Below are 20,982 nucleotides of genomic sequence, written 5' to 3'. Positions count from 1 at the left end.
TGCACTGCAGGCAGATTCTTTACTGAGCTACAAGGGAAGTCCCCACCATAGTTTGGCCCCAGGTAAATAATAGGTAGGGAACACATCCCCACCCCTCAACAGAAAATTGGATTATATATTTACTGAGCATGGTCCCACCCATCAGGACAAGACCCAGTTTCCCCCTCAGTCAGTCTCTCCCATCAGGAAGCTTCCATAAGCCTCTTATCCTTCTCCATCGGAGGACAGACAGACCGAAAATCACAATCACAGAAAACTAACCAATTTGATCACATGGACCTCAGGCTTATCTAACTCAATGAAAATGTGAGCCATGCCATGTAGAGCCACCCAAGAAGGAGGGGTCATGGTGGAAAGTTCTGACAAAACGAGGTCCACTGGAGAAGGGAATGGCAAACTGCTTCAGTATTCTTGCCTTGAGAACCCCATGAACAGTATGAAAAGACAAAAAGATAGGACACTGAAAGATGACCTCCCCAGGTCGGTAGGGCTGCACAGAGTCGGACACAAATGAAGCAACTAAGCAGCAGCAGCATACATGGCTAATACTTACTTCCATTTCACCTTCATGACTTTTATGAATCCAGAAAATTGAAAATCTGGAACTGATATTTTCTACTTTATTATAAACTCCTCATCAGGTTAAGTATAGTCTCTTCTGTCTTTCTTAATTTCCTTCTCTTTCTTGTGCCAGCCTATATTCTCTAAACCAAACTGTTACCATGAGAATTCACCCAGTAAGTCATTTCCCTTCTCTCCATTCATGCACTTAAGAAGAAATCACTGATTGCTCACCTATAAGATAGTCACTGTGCTTTCTAGGCCTAGGAGTACAAAAACTAACAAAGACAATATTCTTGTCTTCATGCAGCCACGGTATAGCAAGAAAGGCAGACCACAAAATAATTACGGTCTAGTGAGATAACTTCCAAAATAGTGTTAGGTTCAAGATGCTTTGGAAGGACAAAAAAGAAGGACTCGCTCTCTCCACGTGTGAGATGGGGCAAGAGGAGTGATAAGGGCATGTGTGACCCAGGTGATAGCTGATCTGGGCCTTAAAGTAGAAGCCCATATGTTGGAACTTGCCAAAGCAGAGGGAATACCTTGGGATAACCATCACTGTGTGAAGGAGCCCAGCTGAGAATGCACTGCTAAAGGCTGCAGGCAAGGAGGGGGCACTTAGTAATGTCGAGGTCGTGTTGTGAAATATGTCATGCTCTGTTTTTCAGTATGTATATCCTGGAGAGAGGATGGGAAGCTATTTAAGTTATTAATTAGGGAATTTATATATTCAGACATAAGCTTTAGAAAGATCATTCTTACAGCAGGAACCGAGGGTAGAAATGCAAGAGTTGAGAGAAGTTAAGAGCCAGTGTTGATCTCACTGCCTGGAAGCTTTCAGATATGCTTTCTCATCCTCCAAGAGTTAGTGGAAATATCCTTTCCTCTAGAAAAGCTTTCCCCATGGGCCTAATAAGAGCAGGTAAGCCACTCTTTGTTCTCCATCCACCGCTATTTTCTGCAACTGTCCTCAGCAGGAAGTACCCACTGTAGATTCCTACTCGCATTGCCCACCAGTCCTTCAGTTCCTGCTGAGTTCAGTGTCTGGCAGGATGCTTGGTTTAATTGTCACTTCCTCTGAGAGAGCTTCTCTGACCACCCTTTCATTTTTATTCTCTATAACTGCACCTTTTTAGTTTCTTCCAAAGCACATATCACAATTTATAACTTTACATTCATGCCTTTTCATTTGTATTGACTGTTTTCTCCAATATCCTATGATTCCCATTACAGAAATGTTCCTGTTACAGTCACCAATTTATCCACAGCTTGAACACTTAACAGATAATACATATGTGTTGAGTGAATGAAGGAATGCACAGAATGAGTGACAAACTAGGGTTATTTTTTGTTTGTTTTTTTTCCAGCTGTGCTATGCGGCTTCTGGAATGTTAGTTCCCCAACCAGGGATTGAACCCCACCCTTGGCAGGGAAAGCATGCAGTCCTAACATTGGACTGCCAGGGAATGCCCCGCTTATGGGTTTTTAATAAATGTTTAAAAATTTATTGAAAGAATGAATTGATTTATGGATAAGTAAATGAATGACCTATACCAAGAAATAAATGTGGATAGAGTGGTATCAATATTTTATTCTATTCAGAGCCTGGTACACTAGCTCTCCAGCAATTAATCCCATAATCTATGCTAAGTAATAATTTCAAGAGAGGAGTACATACACTGGTGTTGGCAGAAATCTCCCAGGGATTCATTCTACTAGGTGTGTTAGAACTAGAGCGTTTAGTCACGGAATACGGAAGGTGGTAATGCACCCTTCTCCCCAGGTTGTTCATGCTTTGTTGGAGAAGACAGGCGTGTCTACATCTTGCAATGAACTGTGAAGCGGTGAGCTGAGGTAGCACAGGGTCACAGGGACTCCCGAACCCAGTGCTGCGATCGGGGAAGGTCGGTCCTGAGCTGATTCCCAAAGAAGGAGGAGGAGCTATTCTGCAGAGCTAACTGGGTGGTTGCACCAGGCAGGCAGAGGGGAAAGTGTAGACACCAAGGAGGAACAGAATATAGCATCAACAGCTTCAGGGGTCCATTCAAAAGGAAACCCCAGCGTCTTGCTTGCTTCTTCTCCTTTGCTGTTTCTCCTTTCCAGCCAACTTGTACCCTCTCCTTTTTATTCTGAAAAAGTTACTACTTCCTCTTGCCCTCGCTGTTTATTTTTATTTTGTCCTCATTGTTTCCTGGTATCTCTGCTCTCCCCAGGTAACCTGGAAAGGGCAGCTAACTGAGGCAGTCTGTTGTAGAAGATAAAAGCATGGAATTCAGAGCCAGGCTGCCTGGGTTGGGATTTTAGTACTGCCACTTACTAGCCATACAACTTTGGAAAAGTTTCTTAATCTCTCCAAACCTCAGTTTCTGCTTCTGAAAAAATGGGGATAAGAACATCATCTGTGTCACTGGGGTATTGGGATAACTGGATGAGTCGGTGTATAAGAGTGCCTTTCGTGTAGTGAGAACCTTACACACGTCAGCTCTCGCTGCTGAATAGGAGGCAGAGCACTACGAAGAGAACAGTACAAAGTCAAGGAACCGCGTGACATATTCAGGTAAGAAGTCATCTGATGTGACTGACTGGATCAATATGTTGAGTGGTGATGAAACAGCATGAAAAGAAAAGTGAGTTTGGGTCAGACCATGGAGAGACTTTGGCTGGTTGGTGTTCACAGGCTGTTAAATACTCAGTCAAACAATAGAGATTGTATTCATCTTCAATTACCCATAACTGTGCTGAATTCTACAGGGAAGATGATAGAATTATTAGACCCCATTCTCATATCATATGAAGGACAAATTTGCCACACGGTCTGGTATAAGCAGCCAAAGTAGGAACGAGCATTTAATTCAAGAACTGACTTACACACAAAGAAACTAAGACAAGCCCTAGAATGTCATCACAACATTAGTTACAAAAATATGTAATGGAACACCTGAGCCTGTCTTTCTCAAGTCCCAGTGTCATAGACTATCACGGACAAAAGGAACATGAGGAGAGAAACAGCCAATCCCATTCTTCACTTTATAAAGGATAGAATTAAAATGCAGCCAGAAGCTTGACCAAGGTCTCAAAATTTCTAATGGCCCAGCTGGGATCAGAATGCAAATGTCTTAATCACTAGAAGATAAAGATTATGCACAGAGAAAAGAATGAAATGAAGCCAAAATCTTTATTGAGCACCATTCTGTGTGGGTTCTCTATGCTAGTTGTGATGTCATCATTTCAGCAAAACATTGAACATTTTGAAAGAGCACAAAAATTAATAAACGTAACCACATATATGAAAAAAAGTGAAAGTATTAGATATTCAGTCATGTCCGACTCTTTTCGACCCCATGGACTGTAACCTGCCAGGCTCCTCTGTCCATGGAATTCTCTAGGCAAGATACTAGAGAGGGTTGCCATTTCCTTCTCCAGGCAGTCTTCCTGACCCAGAGATTGAACCCAAGCCTCCTGCATTGCAGGCAGATTCTTTACCATCTGAGCCACCAGGACTATACTTATTGAGTGATGAATGTCCACCCTTCTCTCTAAGTGTTAGGAGTACTATGTTCCAAATGTGTGTCAATAACAGCTACCAAGACTTAAATACCTACCCTGGACAGAGAGCCCGAAGTCTTTGCAACGTGTTTTGAGACATAATGAAAGGAGCATTCAACTGTGCATCATACCATGGGGTCTGAGATGGCAAGAGAAGGGAAGATCGCACTCTCTCAAGGTGGGGCGGGGAGGAGAGGAACTAGCTCAGCCCCCAGGCAGCCGTGAGAGGCTAAGGAGCACATTTTTCCTCACTGCTCAGACACAGCGGCAGCACAGCAGAGTGCTTACAAACATGGGGTCTAAATAGGGCTGCCAGCTTTAACAAACACTAAGCAGGGACTTCCCTGGTGGTCCAGTGGTTAAGAATCTGCCTGCCAATGCAGGGGACGCAGGTTCGATCCTTGGTCCAGGAAGATCCCACAAGCCAGAGGGCAACTAAGCCCGTGCACTTCAGCCTGGGCCCCTGGAGCCCATGGTCTGTAACACAAGAAACCACTGCAACAAAGAGTAGTCCCCACTTATCACAACTAGAGAAAGCCCATGTTTAGCAACGGAGACCCAGCACAGTCAGAAATAAACTAATTTAAAAAAAAGCTTAAACAAACCTAACAACACACATAGCACACTCAGCTAAATTCAAATTTCAGATAAACAACAAAGTTTGTTTTTGTTTTTGCATTTGAATGTCTCCTGCAATATTTGGGACGTATGTTTACTAAAAAAATTTATTGCTTATCTGAAATTCAGAATCTCATGAATGTCCTGTATGTGAAGTGGCGATCTAGTTCTGCAGTTGGACCGCCTGTTTCAAACATTGTTCTGCAGTTTATTGGCTGTGTAACATTAGACAGATTCTTAAAATGTCAGTGCTTCTTTAAAAATATGTGTAGAGGAAATATTAACAGCATCTACTTCAAAAGTACAAAGAGAAAATGTTTGCAACATTCTTAGGGCAATAGTGTCTGAATCATAATATGCGCTCAACAAATTACTGCTGTTGATGTTGTTGCAATAAATTGGGTGAGACTAGATGATTTCTGAGAAGAGTTAAACCTTGTGTTTCTCCTAATAGTATCCCTGAGAAGTATTATGTTTGAGTATCAAAGGCATAATTCTATAAATAACATCTGAGTGTGACAAATATAGGGCAGAAAAAATTTAGTATGTGACTGAAATATTACCCTTTTCATTGAAGAATACCTGAAAATAAAAAAGTGAAAAACACAAGAAATAGTACTTTCCAATGAAAAGGTCTCACAGTGAAATGTAAGGTGAGTTTAAAGCAATTCAAGAAAAGATTTGCTAAATGGCACCTTGGACTCCTTCCCATAGCTGTATACTGAAAAAGTCAAAGCAAGCCCAGTATTTCTGAGCAGAATAATTAGGTCGGCCTCATTCCCAGAGGATTAATCCAATTCCCACCAGATCATGGCAGCCACCTTTCATTTCCACGAACAGACTCCATCATCACAGTGATTTCAATTAGAGAAGTGATGCTCTATTGACTTACGGTAGACACGAGGAGACGCAGCAGACAGATAACAAACTGGTAACAGCATTAATCTTACGGTTGTGGCATCAGAAAGATTTTTAAATGTATTATCTCTTTCCCATAGGAATAACAGAGAAGATGTTTTACCCTCCAATTTCAGGAGGTTTAATCTTTATTCGAGGTGATGGGTTGATACATAAATTGAGACTGAAGTTAAACCTCTCTGACTTCCTGAGAGTTATTAAGTTTCTAACTGGTTTTTGGCTGGAATTGTGTCCACTGAAACCACACCTCCAAGTACCAGTCCTCAACAAGTCTCTAGGTGAAAAGGAAACTCCAGGTGAATTGCCTGGATATCCATAAAGAAGACAAAACTACACAGACAAGATAGAAACAGCTCCATGCTGTTTAACAGTTAATACCCCCATGACCTTAACAAATGAAGTAAAAACAAGAATATCTGGAATGTCTGCTCATGTTGTGTACTTGAACTTCTAACCATCTCATGCCTCTTTTCCCTTCTTGGTGTTTAAAATCTTCTTGTGTAGCAGTGATTCATCCTTGTCATCATGGCCTGTTTGAGCTGGGTGACCAGACAGGGCCCACCTCTCCCTGAGTGATGCATAAATCCATAGGATGCTCTACTTAAGATTTCTCTAAGGTATCTTGGCCCAGACCCCAAATACCAGGTTGCATCTCAATGTCTGCCCTGGCCTAGGATAACACCATACAGATTTCAACCTCCTAATTACCTTGGGAAGAAGAAATAGTAAATCAAAACCACAATGAGGTACCATTACACGCCAGTCAGAATGGCTGCTATCCAAAAGTCTACAAGAAATAAATGCTGGAGAGGGTGTGGAGAAAAGGGAACCCTCTTACACTGTTGGTGGGAATGTAAACTAGTACAGCCACCATGGAGAACAGTGTGGAGATTCCTTAAAAAACTGGAAATAGAACTGCCATATGACCCAGCAATCCCACTTCTGGGCATACACACCGAGGAAACCAGATCTGAAAGAGACACGTGCACCCCAATGTTTATCGCAGCACTGTTTATAATAGCCAGGACATGGAAGCAACCTAGATGCCCATCAGCAGACGAATGGATAGGGAAGCTGTGGTACATATACACCATGGAATATTACTCAGCCATTAAAAAGGATACATTTGAATCAGTTCTAACGAGATGATGAAACTGGAGCCCATTATACAGAGTGAAGTAAGCAGAAAGATAAAGACCATTACAGTATACTAACGCATATATATGGAATTTTAAAAGATGGTAACAATAACCCAATATGCAAAACAGAAAAAGAGACACAGATGTATAGAACAGACTTTTGGACTCTGTGGGAGAAGGCGAGGGTGGGATGATCTGAGAGAATAGCATTGAAACAAGTATACTATCAAGTGTGAAACAGATCACCAGCCCAAGTTGGATGCATGAGACAAATGCTCGGGGCTGGTGCACTGGGAAGACCCAGAGGGATGGGATGGGGAGGGAGGTGGGAGGGGAGATCAGGATGGGGAACACATGTAAATCCATGGCTGATTCATGTCAATGTATGGCAAAAACTACTACAATATTGTAAAGTAATTAGCCTCCAACTAATAAAAATAAATGAAAAAAAAAAAAAGAAATAAAAGGAATGTGAAAGGCTATCACAAATCTAAGCATCAAGTGAATTTTTAAAAGCTCCAACCCCATCAAAAGAGACAATCAGCAGAATGAAAGGGCAACTTATGGAATGGAAGAAAATATTTGCAAATCACGTACCTGATGAGCAGAGCAGTTATTATCCAGAATATATAAGGCATGCCTACAACTTAAACAAAAACAAATCACATGATTAAACAATGATGAAGGGCTTAAATAGATATTACTCCGAGGAAGATATACAAATGGTCAACAATAATCACCAATTATTAGGGAAATGCAAATCAAAACCACAATGAGATATTATTTTATACTCAATAAGATGGCTCCTATCATAAAACAGAAAATAACAAATGTTAGCAAGTGTGTGGAGAAATTTGAACTCTTGTGTGCTGTTGGTGGGAATATGAAATTATAAAACCAACATTTAAAACAGTGTGATGGTTCCACAAAAAATTAAACATGGAATTATCATATGATCTAACAATTCTACTTCTGGGTATATTCCCAAATAATTGAATGCAGGGTCTCAAAGAGATATTTGTACACCTATGTTCATAGCATCATTATTTACAATAGCCAAAAGGTGGAAGCAGATCAAGTGTCCATCAAGAAATGAATAGGTAAATATACATGCAGCTGAATATTATTTAACCTTAAAAAGGGTGGAAATCTTGACAAATACTCTAACATGTATGAAACTTAAGGATATTTTACTAAGTGAAATAAGCAGTCACACACACAAAACAAACACTACGGCATTCCACTTACATGAGGTACTCATATATAGTACTCAAATTAATAGAGACAGAAAGTAGAATAGTGGTTGCAAGGGAGAGTGAGGAATGGGGAGTTGTTTAATGGATACAGAGTTTCAGTTTTGTAAGATGAAAAGAGTTTTGGAACTTGGATGCACAAACAATGAGAATGTGCTTCACATGAATGAACTGCATACTGAAAAATGGTTACGATGATCCATCTCTACAAATGATCCAATATCGTTCCTTTGATGGCTGAGTAATATTCCATTGTATACATGTACCATGTCTTCTTTATCCATTCATCTGTCAGTGGACATTTAGGTTGCGTCCATGTCCTAGCTATTGTAAATAGGGCTGCAGTGAACATTGGAGTGCATGTGTCTTTATGAATTACAGTTTTCTCCAGGTATATGTCCAGTAATGGGATTGCAGGGTCACACATCATACAGAGTGAGGTAAGTCAGAAAGAGAAAAACAAATGTATACTAACACGTGTATGTGGAATCTGGAAAAATGGTACAGATGAATCTGTTTTCAGGGCAGGAATGGAGATGCAAATGTAGAGAATTAATGGACTTGCGGACACTGTGGGGAAAGGGGAGGGTGGGACAAATTGGGAGAGGGGGACTGATGCACGCACCACCGTGTGTAAAGTGGATAGCTAGCGGGAAGCTGCCGTTCAGTGCAGGGAGCTCAGCCTGGTGCTCTGTGATGGCTGAGAGGGATGCGAGGGGGGCAGGGGTGGGAGGGAGGCTCTAGAGGGCGGGAATATATATACACACACACACACACACACACACGATTCACTTCGTTGTATAGCAGAAATTAACACAATATTGTAGAGCGATTATACTCCAATAAAAATGACTAAGAGGGTAACCTTTATGTTATGTGTATTTTTCCAGAGTTATACATATTTTGGAAAGGCTCAATCAAAGTCATGAACCCTCCACAGAAATGATACCACCACCAAGGGCACAAAACTGGTCTTCAGGGAGAGAAATGAAAAAAGATTCTCACCTTTTTATGTATAAAACATAGATAAGCATAATGGTCATAGACAAATATACAGTGTATTTGTGGTTTTAAAATCCTTTGGGGATGATTAGAAGTAAAAATGTCTAACAAGGCTCCTTAGGGGGCCAATAATGAAAAATACCAAGAAACTCTGCCCTAAGCTATCATCCATGTTCCAATTACCAATTCCAAATTGCAAGAGATCTCTGCCTACCTCAGACACTTGGCCATGACCAAAGTTAGAATCCTCACCTACAACCAATATTTATTGAGCACCAAGTGTCAACAGTAATGCATCAGACCCAGGATTGTGCTGAAAGGAAAACTCATATTAACCAAGGAGAAAGCAGTCATGTCAAGCTCTATTAAACCAAACCTTCAATGGTCCCTAAGCTCAGTACACAAGTATAAAGTCCAAGCACAATTTACCCCAATCTAATTAGACTAATTTCTCTCCAGTCATATTCTATCTTTGGACGTCCTATTACCTATGACTACAAAGCCCTACCTTCCCATGGCTTATTCTTTAACAAATGAAAAGCAGTCTACCTTTTACAAGCCAGCCCAAACATTATCTTCCCAGGAAAGTCAAGTGAGTCACTCCTTCTGTGGTTCTGAGCCACTATATAAATGCATATATATCCATGGGGTGTTGTACATTTTTTTAAAATCACTCTGTTAATTATATGCTTACCTTTCCCATAAATGGGGATCTTTTAAGGCAGAGAATATATAGTATGTTCCATATTTAAAGTATTGAGTATAATACACAGATTTATGACAGATAAATTATTAAATGAGTGAAAGCATAAGAAGAGGGGGTTTTTTTTTTAATTTACAGGACATGAGATTTCATAAAGGGAGCATTTCGATTTGAGTGTAATACTGTCTCAATGTCAAAAACAGGTGATTAAAAATGATTTTTTAAATCCCCTCTGGGTCATCAAACTAATACTTAAGGTTAAAGAAAAAATCTGAAATTACAGACATATTCAGTGAAGCAAGGAAGAAAATCACTTATTCGCTCTTCCCAGAAGCAACCGTCATTAATATTTTAGACATGTTTTCTTTTAGCCCTGTACTAAGCATTTTTCTCTCTATAATTGAGATAATATAATTTTATAATCTACCTTCCTTACTTAATGCTATATCAAAGCATTTTCATTATCATTAACAAGCATTATAAATATAATTGCTAGTGATTGCATTCTATTCCTTCACATGAATATATATCATGATTTACATAATCATTTTCATAGTACTGGATCTTCAGGTGGTTTCCAGTTTCTTGCTCTCATAAATAATGCACATATTTGTTCATAAATATTTATTACCATTTCTGATTATTTCCTTGGAATGCATTCCTAGAAATAGAAATAGTGGGTCAGATGGTATTAGAATGTGAAGACTTTTGAGAAATAAGGTCCAAATGTTTCATAAAATGTTGGTTGCTATTTATGCTTCCACTAGCACTGTGAGAGGTTTATGTTTGATAACATCTTGGCACGCACTAGATAATACCAGCATTATTATTAAATTATCTTTATCTTCTCTTTCCTTTTTTCACTGAAACAAATCTGTTATTAGGTCCAGATGTTTCTTATTATAAAATGCTACTATGGTTTTTCCCCTTTCAATTTTCAAGTTGCTATCGTAAACCAGATTCTTAGTTATTTTACACAAATAGATGTACCAAAATCTCTCATGCAAGTGTATCCCACTCATATCCAGACTGATACAAACTTCAAGGCTAACTTCAACCTAGTCTTCAAAGTCCCTTTGCCTCTTTAGTCAATATCATATAAGCTCAAGTTCAATTGTTCTCTGATCCAAATGAATTGTTTGTTTTCTCAGGGCAAGAACCATTCACATAATGATTGTTTCCACCAACATCTGGTGAGCATCTATGATGTATAGGACACTACACTTAACACCAGAGCTACAAAGAGAAGAAGCACAGTCCAGGCGTCTGAAGATCAAGAAGAAAAGAAGAAGAGTAAGTGAACAGACAATAACAACACAGACCAGAGGATGCTTTGGGAGTAAGAATCACAGTGGTAGAAAGGAGTGGAAACTATTATGATCTAGACTTTACAGAAAAAGCAACATCTAGCCACAAATCTTACATTTTCAGGTAAGAAATGAGTGAGGCAAAGCCATCTGTTATGAACTTCATATGTGTCTCCACCCTCCTCAATTCTTACCTTGAAATCCTAGCCCTCAGTGTGAAAGAATCAGGAGGCAGGGCCTTTGAGAGTTAATTAGGGCATGAGGATGGAGCCCTCATGATTGGGGTTAGTGCCCTTATAAGAAACGATACAAGACCTTGCATCTTGGTGCTCTGTCTGCTATGTGAGAACAGCAAGAAAGTTGCTTTCTGTAAACCAGAATGAGGGATCTCACCAAGAACCCAGTCATGCGGTCACATGAGTATTGCAGACTCCAGACTAAGAAATAAATGACTGTTAATAAAGTCACTCAGTTTATGGTATTCTGTTACAGTAGCCAGAATTACAAAGATACCATTCCACACAGAGGCACAAGCAGGTATAAAGACACAGAGGTAAGAGAGAGGGAAATGTGACAAGACAAGCCATAGAGTGAGGAAAAGCATCTGCAGGAAAACCGAATAAAGTATGGTCTTTAGTTAAATAATAATGTCTTTTTTATTTTTTTTTTAATTTTTACAATGTTGTGTTGTTTTTTGCTGTACAATGGCATGAATAAGCTATACACATACATATATCCCCTCCCTTTTAAGCCTCCCTCCTAGGCCCCATCCCACCTCTCTAGGTCATCACAGAGCACCAAGCTGAGCTCCCCATGTTATGCAGCGCTTCCCATTAGCTGTCTATTTCACACATGGCTGTGTATATGTCAATGCTACTCTTGCAGTTCATCTCACCCTCCCCTTCCCCCGCATGGTCAAATGTCTGTTCTCTGTTCAAATGTCTGTGTCTCTGTTCCTGCCCTGCAAAGAGGTTAATCTGTATCATTTTTCTAGATTCCACATATACACATTAATATATGATACTGTCTCCCTCTTGCTGACTTGCTTCACTCTGTATGACAGACTCCAGGTTCATCCACCTCACTACAATTGACTCAATTTCATTCCCTTTTATGGTTAAGTAATATTCCATTGTGTGTGTGTGTGTGTGCATACACATCGTAAAAAATGATGTGTCAATCAATATTGGCTTATTAATTGTGATAAAGGTACCAGAAAATGTAAGAAATAATTAAAGATCCAAATGTGAAAAGTGTACTTTTAAAACTTTTGTAAGAAAACACAGGATAATTTGTATATGAAACTGGGAGAAGAAAAGGTTTCCTAAATAAGACATTAAAAACACGTCATACAACCTAGGGGGGTGGGATGGGGTAGGAGTTGGGAGGGAGGTTCAAAAGGGAGGGGACATATGTATACCTATGGCTGATTCATACTGATGTGCAGCAGAGACCAACACAATATGGTAAATGAATTCAGTAGAAAATAAAATTTAAAAAAATACAAGTCATAAAAGAAAAAGTTGTTAAAATTGCTACATCAAAATTTTTAAATTTTCAATAAATGTGTATACAAATATATTTATTTTCAAAGATAAACAATTTGATCAGGCTGAAAATGTGCATGTTGATAATTTGGACATTTCAAACTGAGGGGTGTAACCTACAAAATTTCTCATACATCAACCAAAGAAGGTACATAATGTACACTCATGTTTGATTCATGTCAATGTATGGCAAAACCCACAATATTGTAATTAGCCTCCAATTAAAATAAAGTAATTAATTTTAAAAAAGAGAAACTTGTTCATTGTAGCACCAATTGTACCAACAAAAGAAAAAAAAAAGAGGAAAAAAGAAAACAAAGGCCATCAACAGCGGAACATATACACTGTGACTTTTTAAATAGAACACAATAGCTATTACAAAGAGAACCATGGATCTATATGTATTAGCAGAAACAATAAAAGATAAAGGAAAAATACAAATGGTATATACAGTTTGATATCATATATATTTTTAATACACATATATGTATACACATAATACTATCAAACATCACATGTAAATACCTGCATGTATAATAAATATTTTTAAAATCATAAATTCAAAGAATGAACAACTATGTGACTTCTTGCCTCTGATTAAGCAGGGAAGAAAGAGAAAGGAAATAGAGCAACTAAAAGTAATTTCAAGTAAATTTATATTCTTCTTTGTCAAAGCCTGAAACATGCATAAAAATGTAAAGATTTGTTAATAACAGAGCAACAAGTACATGAATGTTTATTATATGACACTATAACTCTCTGCATATTCAAATCTTTTATATTGAAAAAAAATCGTTTTAGTAATCCAATGACAGAGGGCTCAATAAAGGACAGAAATGGTATGGACCTAACAGCAGCAGAAGATATTAAGAAGAGGTGGCAAGAGTACACAGAACAACTGTACAAAAAAGATCTTCATGACCCAGATAATCATGATGGTGTGATCACTCACCTAGAACCAGACATCCTGGAATGTGAAGTCAAGTGGGCCTTAGAAAGCATCACTATGAACAAAGCTAGTGGAGGTGATGGAATTCCAGTTGAGCTATTTCAAATCCTGAAAGATGATGCTGTAAAAGTGCTGCACTCAATATGCCAGCAAATTTGGAAAACTCAGCAGTGGCCACAGGACTGGAAAAGGTCAGTTTTCATTCCAATCCCTAAGAAAGGCAATCCCAAAGAACGCTCAAACTACCACACAGTTGCACTCATCTCACACGCTAGTAAAGTAATGCTCAAAATTCTCCAAGCCAGGCTTCAGCAATACGTGAACCATGAACTTCCAGATGTTCAAGCTGGTTTTAGAAAAGTCAGAAGAACCAGAGATCAAATTGCCATCATCTGCTGGATCATCGAAAAAGCAAGAGAGTTCCAAAAAAACACCTATTTCTGCTTTATTGACTATGCCAAAGCCATTGACTGTGTGGATCACAATAAACTGTGGAAAATTCTTCAAGAGATGGGAATACCAGACCACCTGACCTGTCTCTTGACAAACCTGTATGCAGGTCAGGAAGCAACAGTTAGAACTGGACATGGAACAACAGACTGGTTCCAAATAGGAAAAGGAGTATGTCAAGGCTGGATATTGTCACCCTGCTTATTTAATTTATATGCAGAGTACATCATGAGAAACGCTGGGGTGGAAGAAGCACAAGCTGGAATTAAGATTGCCGGGAGAAATATCAATAACCTCAGATATGCAGATGACACCACCCTTATGGCAGAAAGTGTAGAAGAACTAAAAAGCCTCTTGATGAAATTGAAGGAGGAGAGTGAAAAAGTTGGCTTAAAGCTCAACATTCAGAAAACTAAGATCATGGCATCTGGTCCCATCACTTCATGGCAAACAGATGGGGAAACAGTGGAAACAGTGTCAGAGTTTATTTTAGGGGGGCTCCAAAATCACTGCAGATGGTGATTGCAGCCATGAAATTTAAAGACGCTTACTCCTTGAAGAAAAGTTATGACCAACCTAGATAGCATATTTAAAAGCAGAGACATTACTTTGCCAACAAAGGTCCGTCTAGTCAAGGCTATGGTTTTCCAGTAGTCATGTATGGATGTGAGAGTTGGACGGTGAAGAAAGCTGAGCACCGAAGAATTGATGATTTTGAACTGTGATGTTGGAGAAGACTCTTGAGAGTCCCTTGGACTGCAAGGAGATACAACCAGTCCATCCTAAAGGAGATCAGTCCTGGGTATTCATTGGAAGGATTGATGTTGAAGCTGAAACTCCAATACTCTGGCCACCTCATGTGAAGCGTTGACTCATTGGAGAAGACCCTGATGCTGGGAGGGATTGAGGGCAGGAGGAGAAGGGGATGACAGAGGATGAGATGTCTGGATGGCATCACTGACTCGATGGACATGGGTTTGGGCAGACTTTGGGACTTGGTGATGGACAGGGAGGCCTGGCGTGCTGCGGTTCATGGGGTCACTAGGAGTCAGACACGACTGAGCGACTGAACTGAACTGAATGACGTAGGAAGGTGGCATGGGGGTAGTGCAAGGTTAACCAGGAGAAGCCAGCTGATCAGCAGTTCTGACCTTAACACAGAAGTTAAGAGAGAGGAGGCAGTGAAAGGGTGTGTCCTGGATTTCTGGTACAGGAGAGTATGTAGGAGGAGGTACTACTCACTGAGAAAGAGCTGGAGGAGATGAAAGGAGTTTGATGGGATGAGAATCATCTCTTGTACTGGTCATCATGTGAGGTATGCTAGAAACACTCAGTAAGTGTTTTCTTGACTGATTAAAAAGGAAATACTTGGGAAGCTGGCACAAAGATGCTCTCTTTCAAAGAGCACATCCTCCTCCTTCCTGGGTATTTGGGTATATTAGGTCTATGTCCTCATCACAGGCTAAGTCAACCAGGTAGATAAAAATAGGGGCAAAATTCTCCCATAATCTAATACAGATATATAGACAAAGGATTCCAAGTGAATCTTATTCTGAACTTCAACAACACCCTGGAGAACACAGCTACTACATTTCAAGTGGCAGAATATGGTTCCACTTTTAAAAAAAATCAATAAGATTCTCTGGAGGAAAGCAGTAAATGACTTCCTTTTTAGAATTTTATCACTAGCTTCCCGTTATACAGGCACAGTCTATAAAATCATAGCCAAAGATAATAGGGCTGAAAAGAAAGTCAACAACAATACAGAACAAAAGCTTTTCTCATACTTGACACATTTGAGACATTCGCCACTTGTTAGAAGTCCCTTCAAATCTAACCTAGCTTTCTAAAGAGGCTTGGTGACCAAAGTGACCACTCCCTTGTTTCCTCTTTGTCCACTGCTAGGTGCCAACCAGAAATAAATAGCACAATGTGTACTGCCTGGGGCTTCCCAGGCGGCTCAGTGGTAAAGAACTCGCCTGCCAATGTAGGAGACACGTGAGACATGGGTTCAATCCCTGGATCAGGAGGATCCCCTGGAGGAAGAAATGGAAACCCACTCTGGTATTCTTGCCTGGAAAATCCCATGGACAGAGGAGCCTGGCGGGCTGCAATCCATGGGGTCACAAAGAGTGGGACACAGAGGAACATAAGCACACATATCACAGCAGTTTGTAATTTTTTAAAACCTTTTATACTGGAGCATCGTTCATAAACAATGTTGTATTAGTCTCAGGCTTACCACAAAGTGATTCAGTTATCCAGGTACCTGTAATTATTCTTTTTCGAATTCTTTTCCATTTGGGCAGCTTCATAGTATTGAGCTGAGCTCCGTATGCTATGCAGGAGGTCCTTACTGGTTATTCATTTGTAATGAATCATTAGACTACTTGGGAACAAGCGGTAGTGCTGGATTAAGGACTGGACCAGCCAAGCAGCTACTCGGTATCTGTAATCCACAATGGATTTTAAAACAAAGCTGGAGCAAATCAGAAATGTGGCACCCACTGGATTATATCTGTTCACTCAAATCTTATCTAACAAGCAAAAGGGAAACTGCCCCCACTGCTTTAGAGGGAGATGACGTACCTAAGCAGAGATTCAACACACACCTCAACAGCCTCAGTCTCTGTTGCCTACAAAGTTCATTGCACACATGTGTGAATCACAGTGTGCAGCTCTGGCCTCACCACTAACCCCGTGACTAGCCAACTGAGCACGACTTGGTATCAGCAAATTATCTACAACCTCCAACCCAAGTAATGCACAACTTCATTGTATGAACTAAGACCCGACAGGATGAGATGGGTGGATGGTATCACTGACTCAATGGACCTGAGTTTGAGCAAACTCAGGGAGAGAGTGAAGGACAGGGGACCCTGGCGTGCTGCAGTTCGTGGGGTCACAAAGAGTTGGACGTGACTTAGTGACTGAACAACAATGAAGGGGCATGTCTTTATCAGAGTATCTACAATATAAACTCTTTAAAGAGCTTCCCAGGTGGCTCAGTGGTAAAGAATCTGCCTGCCAAGCAGGAGATGTGGGTCAATTCCTAGGTCTAGAAGATTCCCTGGAGAAGGAAATGACAACCCACTCTGGTATTCTTGACTGGGAAATCCAATGGACAGAGAAACCTAGTGGGCGACAGTCCATGAGGTCACAAAAGAGTTGGATACAACGTAGCAACTGAACAAAAAACTCTTTAAATATGACAACCAAGTTGTCTGGCCCAGAAAATTACTATCCCAAAACATTGCAAATAAGTAAAAATATTTTGCATCTGGATATTTAACTTGTGTTTTAACCAGATTCACAGGTGATTCTTTTACATTTCAGCTTTCAAGAACCACTGGTCCACACTACACCTAGATAACTCCCCATCTCTCATGAGTCTGAAGTAAGCATCCCACATTTTTGCCCCTATTGCCACTCACATGCCCCTTATCACACATGCACGGTACTGTGTTGAAATGATGTGATTAAAAGTCTCCCTTTCATTTCTGGATGTATGCTCTTCAAGGCAAAACAGCGCCTTGCACCTTCACCACTATAATCGTTGGCACCTAACAGTGCCTGGCACAGAAAGTTTTCCCTAAATATTTAGCAACCCCACAGGATTGTGAACTTCTCAAGGTCAAGAACCACAAATGAGTACTTGGGCATCTTTAAAAGCTACAAGGTTCTGGCATGTAATGATTGTTCAATTTATGTTGATCTCCTGATCGCTCTTCTCTACTATCCTGATTATTTGTAATCAGATGGTATCTGATCTTTTAAGAATGTTAGACATTAGCTGAGACTTGCTTTTAGTTTGTATTTTTGTCATCATTATTTCATACAGTTTTGTATATTAATTATCATGATTTAAAGGAACTGTGTCCACTTGGTTTGCACTGAGCGCCTTCTTCATCTACACATTCATTTATTTATTCAATCATGCATTTATCCAACAACTTTTCACTGACTCCTTTGCACTGTGTTGGCCCAAGAGTACTCATTCAATATTTGTTTAATTTAACTTATTAGCTGCCTTTGATCAATATTGATGATTTGGGTCCCTGAGATTCACTGGTAAAATAATCACACTGTGAAATAAAAATTATAAAGTCATCAAACATTAGAGCTGCCAGATGCCTTTAGAGATTATTTCCTCTAACCCCCATTTCTAGCAGATGAAGAGGCTGAGCAACAGAGAGGAAGGGGGACACGCTTGACTGTACATTACAAAATGTTTTATGTAGCTTTTCCTGTAGGGATCTACATTATCTGTCTGATATGCTTGCATTGATCACAAGCCAGGTTGTTGACAGATCCCCACTTAACTTGGGCATAGAATCAAAATTTAAAAAATACCCCCAAAGCCCCCATATAATAGTTAGATGCCTTCTAAAGCTTGTAGCTGACAACATACTCATATTGCTGATCCTAAGAGAAATCTGGAATGACTGGGATGGACCGCCACATATAAATATTCATGATACAAACTCATCAAGCCTTGAACAAGAACATATGTGAATAATTAACAAGGTAGTGATTTGTAGTATCATCGTAATAGATAACCTGGCTCCTAATAAGAGGCGAACTGAAGCTGTTTTTCCTTTTACAAGGCAACAGGAAACTCAAGACAGTACATTTAGTATTTGTTTACACTTTTGTGATATAGTTTTAGAAGTTGAATTTTCAAGAAATAGTTTTTCTTCTTAAGTAGTTATAATTGCTAAGGTGAAAGCCTCTCAATCTTGTCCAACTCTTTGCAATCCCATGAACTACACAGTCCATGGAATTCTCCAGGCCAGAATACTAGAGTGGGTAGCCTTTCCCTTCTCCAGGGGATCTTCCCAACCCAGGGATAGAACACAGGTCTCCCATTGAGTGGGCAGATTCTTTACCATTTGAGCCACAAGGGAAACCCCAGTATTGCTAAAGCTGTATTTAATATGATACGTTCTAAACTTTTAGAGAAAGTGACACAAAGGTGTAACTATGGAGTTTATCCACTACTTCCTGTTATTAATATTTTTCTTTTCCTTCTTTCCCACCATGTATCTAAGCAAAAGTAACATGGACTCTTGAGGCTACTTGATTCCGTACTGAAACATCAGGGTTATTTTCAGTTTACCTCTGTGATTTCACCTGACATCTTCATTTCAGTCTCCCATCTGTAGGCTGTGGTCTGTATCTTCACCATTAGACAGGAAGCAAGCAGAGGCAGCAAAGGGAAGAGAGAGAGACAGACGGACAGAGACTCAGCATTCCTCCCATGGCTGCTTTCCCTTAGGAACAAAAATTCCCTCCGCCTTTTCCACCTTACAAAGCAGAAATTCTGAGAAACAGTTTCATGTGCATGCTATAAAGGTATGGTCCAATATCTCTATTTCTCCCCACACTTCTCAGGAAAAAAGTCTCCTTTTTTCTCTTACAAGAAAATCATGACTTTGGAAAGCCTTTTGAAGCCATCAACATTTAAAGCTATCAACTTTTAAAGCTAAATACATGCCTACCCTATGACCCTGCAATTCCATGCCTTCGGATAGATAAATGAATATATTTGTCTGCCAAATGAGAAGGATAAGAATTTCATGGAAGTTTTATTCATAATAGTCAAAACCTAGCACAATCCAAATGCCTGTCTAGAATGCATAAATTGCAGAATATAAATAAAGTGGGATACTATGTGACAAAAAAGACAATGCCTGTTACCAGAAATATCACAGTTGAATCTCACACACATAGCAATGCATGAAAGAAGCTAGACATAAAATAGTAAACACTGTATAATTTAATTATATGAAATTCACAAACAGGAGAAAGTAAACAGTGATGATGAAAGTCAGAAGATTGGTTTACCTGATCTTGGGGTGAGAGAGGTATGAGGGATCCCTCTGGGGTGTTGAAAATATTATATATATTAAGTAACAAATAAATATACACATACATATATATTTACATATACATGTGAAAATCCATTGATTTGTACACTCAAGATTTGTGTATGTATCGATACCTCAATAAACATTTTGTTGAAATGATAATTGGCCCTTTCCTTCCAGCAGTGGGAAATTTCTGACATTGTGTATACAGTGGTGTTTCCAGTCTACTGCTCATTCCCTTAGATACCATCCATTTTGGGTTATCCACATTTTTTTCATAGGGGACTTCTCTTAGGAAAGCGTGTATCCTGACCACAACAAAATATTTTGAAATAAAAATTTAAAAGCAATTTAACAAAACATTTTAACAAAACATCATTTTCATTATACATGCAAATTCAGGGCAGATGTGTTCAGAAGAATAACCCAAGTCCACCCACCCCTAGAAGAAAATTAAAACTGAATATGAATTTCTGAAACATTGTAATGATTTCCCGCCTTGGCTTCTAGTCAAGTCTGGCAACAGGAATACCGAAATGCCGTGAGAAAGTCCGCTCAGCGTACACATGACTGGAGTTATCAAAGTCCTGGTTGACTGGGGAAATCTGACTCAGTTTTGACATCTAGGAGTGCTATTTAGGAGGGAAAGATGAAGCTCATTTTGAGGGTGACCCATTCTATCCTTTTTTTTAAGTGGGGAAATAACTGCATTCTGAAACAGTATATTTATGTTCAGTCCTTGAACTAGGAATTACTAACAATTTTGAACAAGTCACTTTATATCTCTAGCTACACAATTTTCTCTTCTGCAGAACAGAATGTTTACCTCTAAAGGGTACCCTGTGAGGTTCTTTAAAGCTGTGCCTCATATTACAGGAGAGTTATTACTTCATTTAACACCTTTACTATCAGCAGCATTATGAAGTAAGGCTTATAGACATTAAGCAACTTTCCCACCAAGGCAAAGTACTTTTTGTTTGGGGACCCCACTTAGAGTCCTCAATGTCTGACTCCCAGCTTCTGTGGGCATGCGTTTTCTAATTTGACTGGTTGGCTTTCTTAGTGTTGTTTCTAGACTAAAATACTTGGGAAGAGGCTTATCAACCATGCAAGTTAGTC

The 20,982-nt window shown here is 39.6% G+C and overlaps 1 long non-coding RNA gene across 1 annotated transcript in view; it reads left to right on the top strand.

Moving 5' to 3' along the window:
* Nucleotides 1-11,037, top strand: part of LOC122679034 — a 291,578-nt gene extending 280,541 nt beyond the window's left edge. The window contains exon 5 of the long non-coding RNA XR_006336315.1: nt 10,892-11,037. This is a non-coding gene — a long non-coding RNA (uncharacterized LOC122679034). The remainder of the gene's footprint in view (nt 1-10,891) is intronic.
* The last annotated feature ends 9,945 nt before the right edge of the window (nt 11,038-20,982 follow it).

The sequence above is a fragment of the Cervus elaphus genome, chromosome 21 (assembly GCF_910594005.1).
Source record: "Cervus elaphus chromosome 21, mCerEla1.1, whole genome shotgun sequence".
Classification (NCBI taxonomy): Eukaryota; Metazoa; Chordata; class Mammalia; order Artiodactyla; family Cervidae; genus Cervus; species Cervus elaphus.
This window is presented reverse-complemented; position numbering and strand designations above follow the sequence as displayed.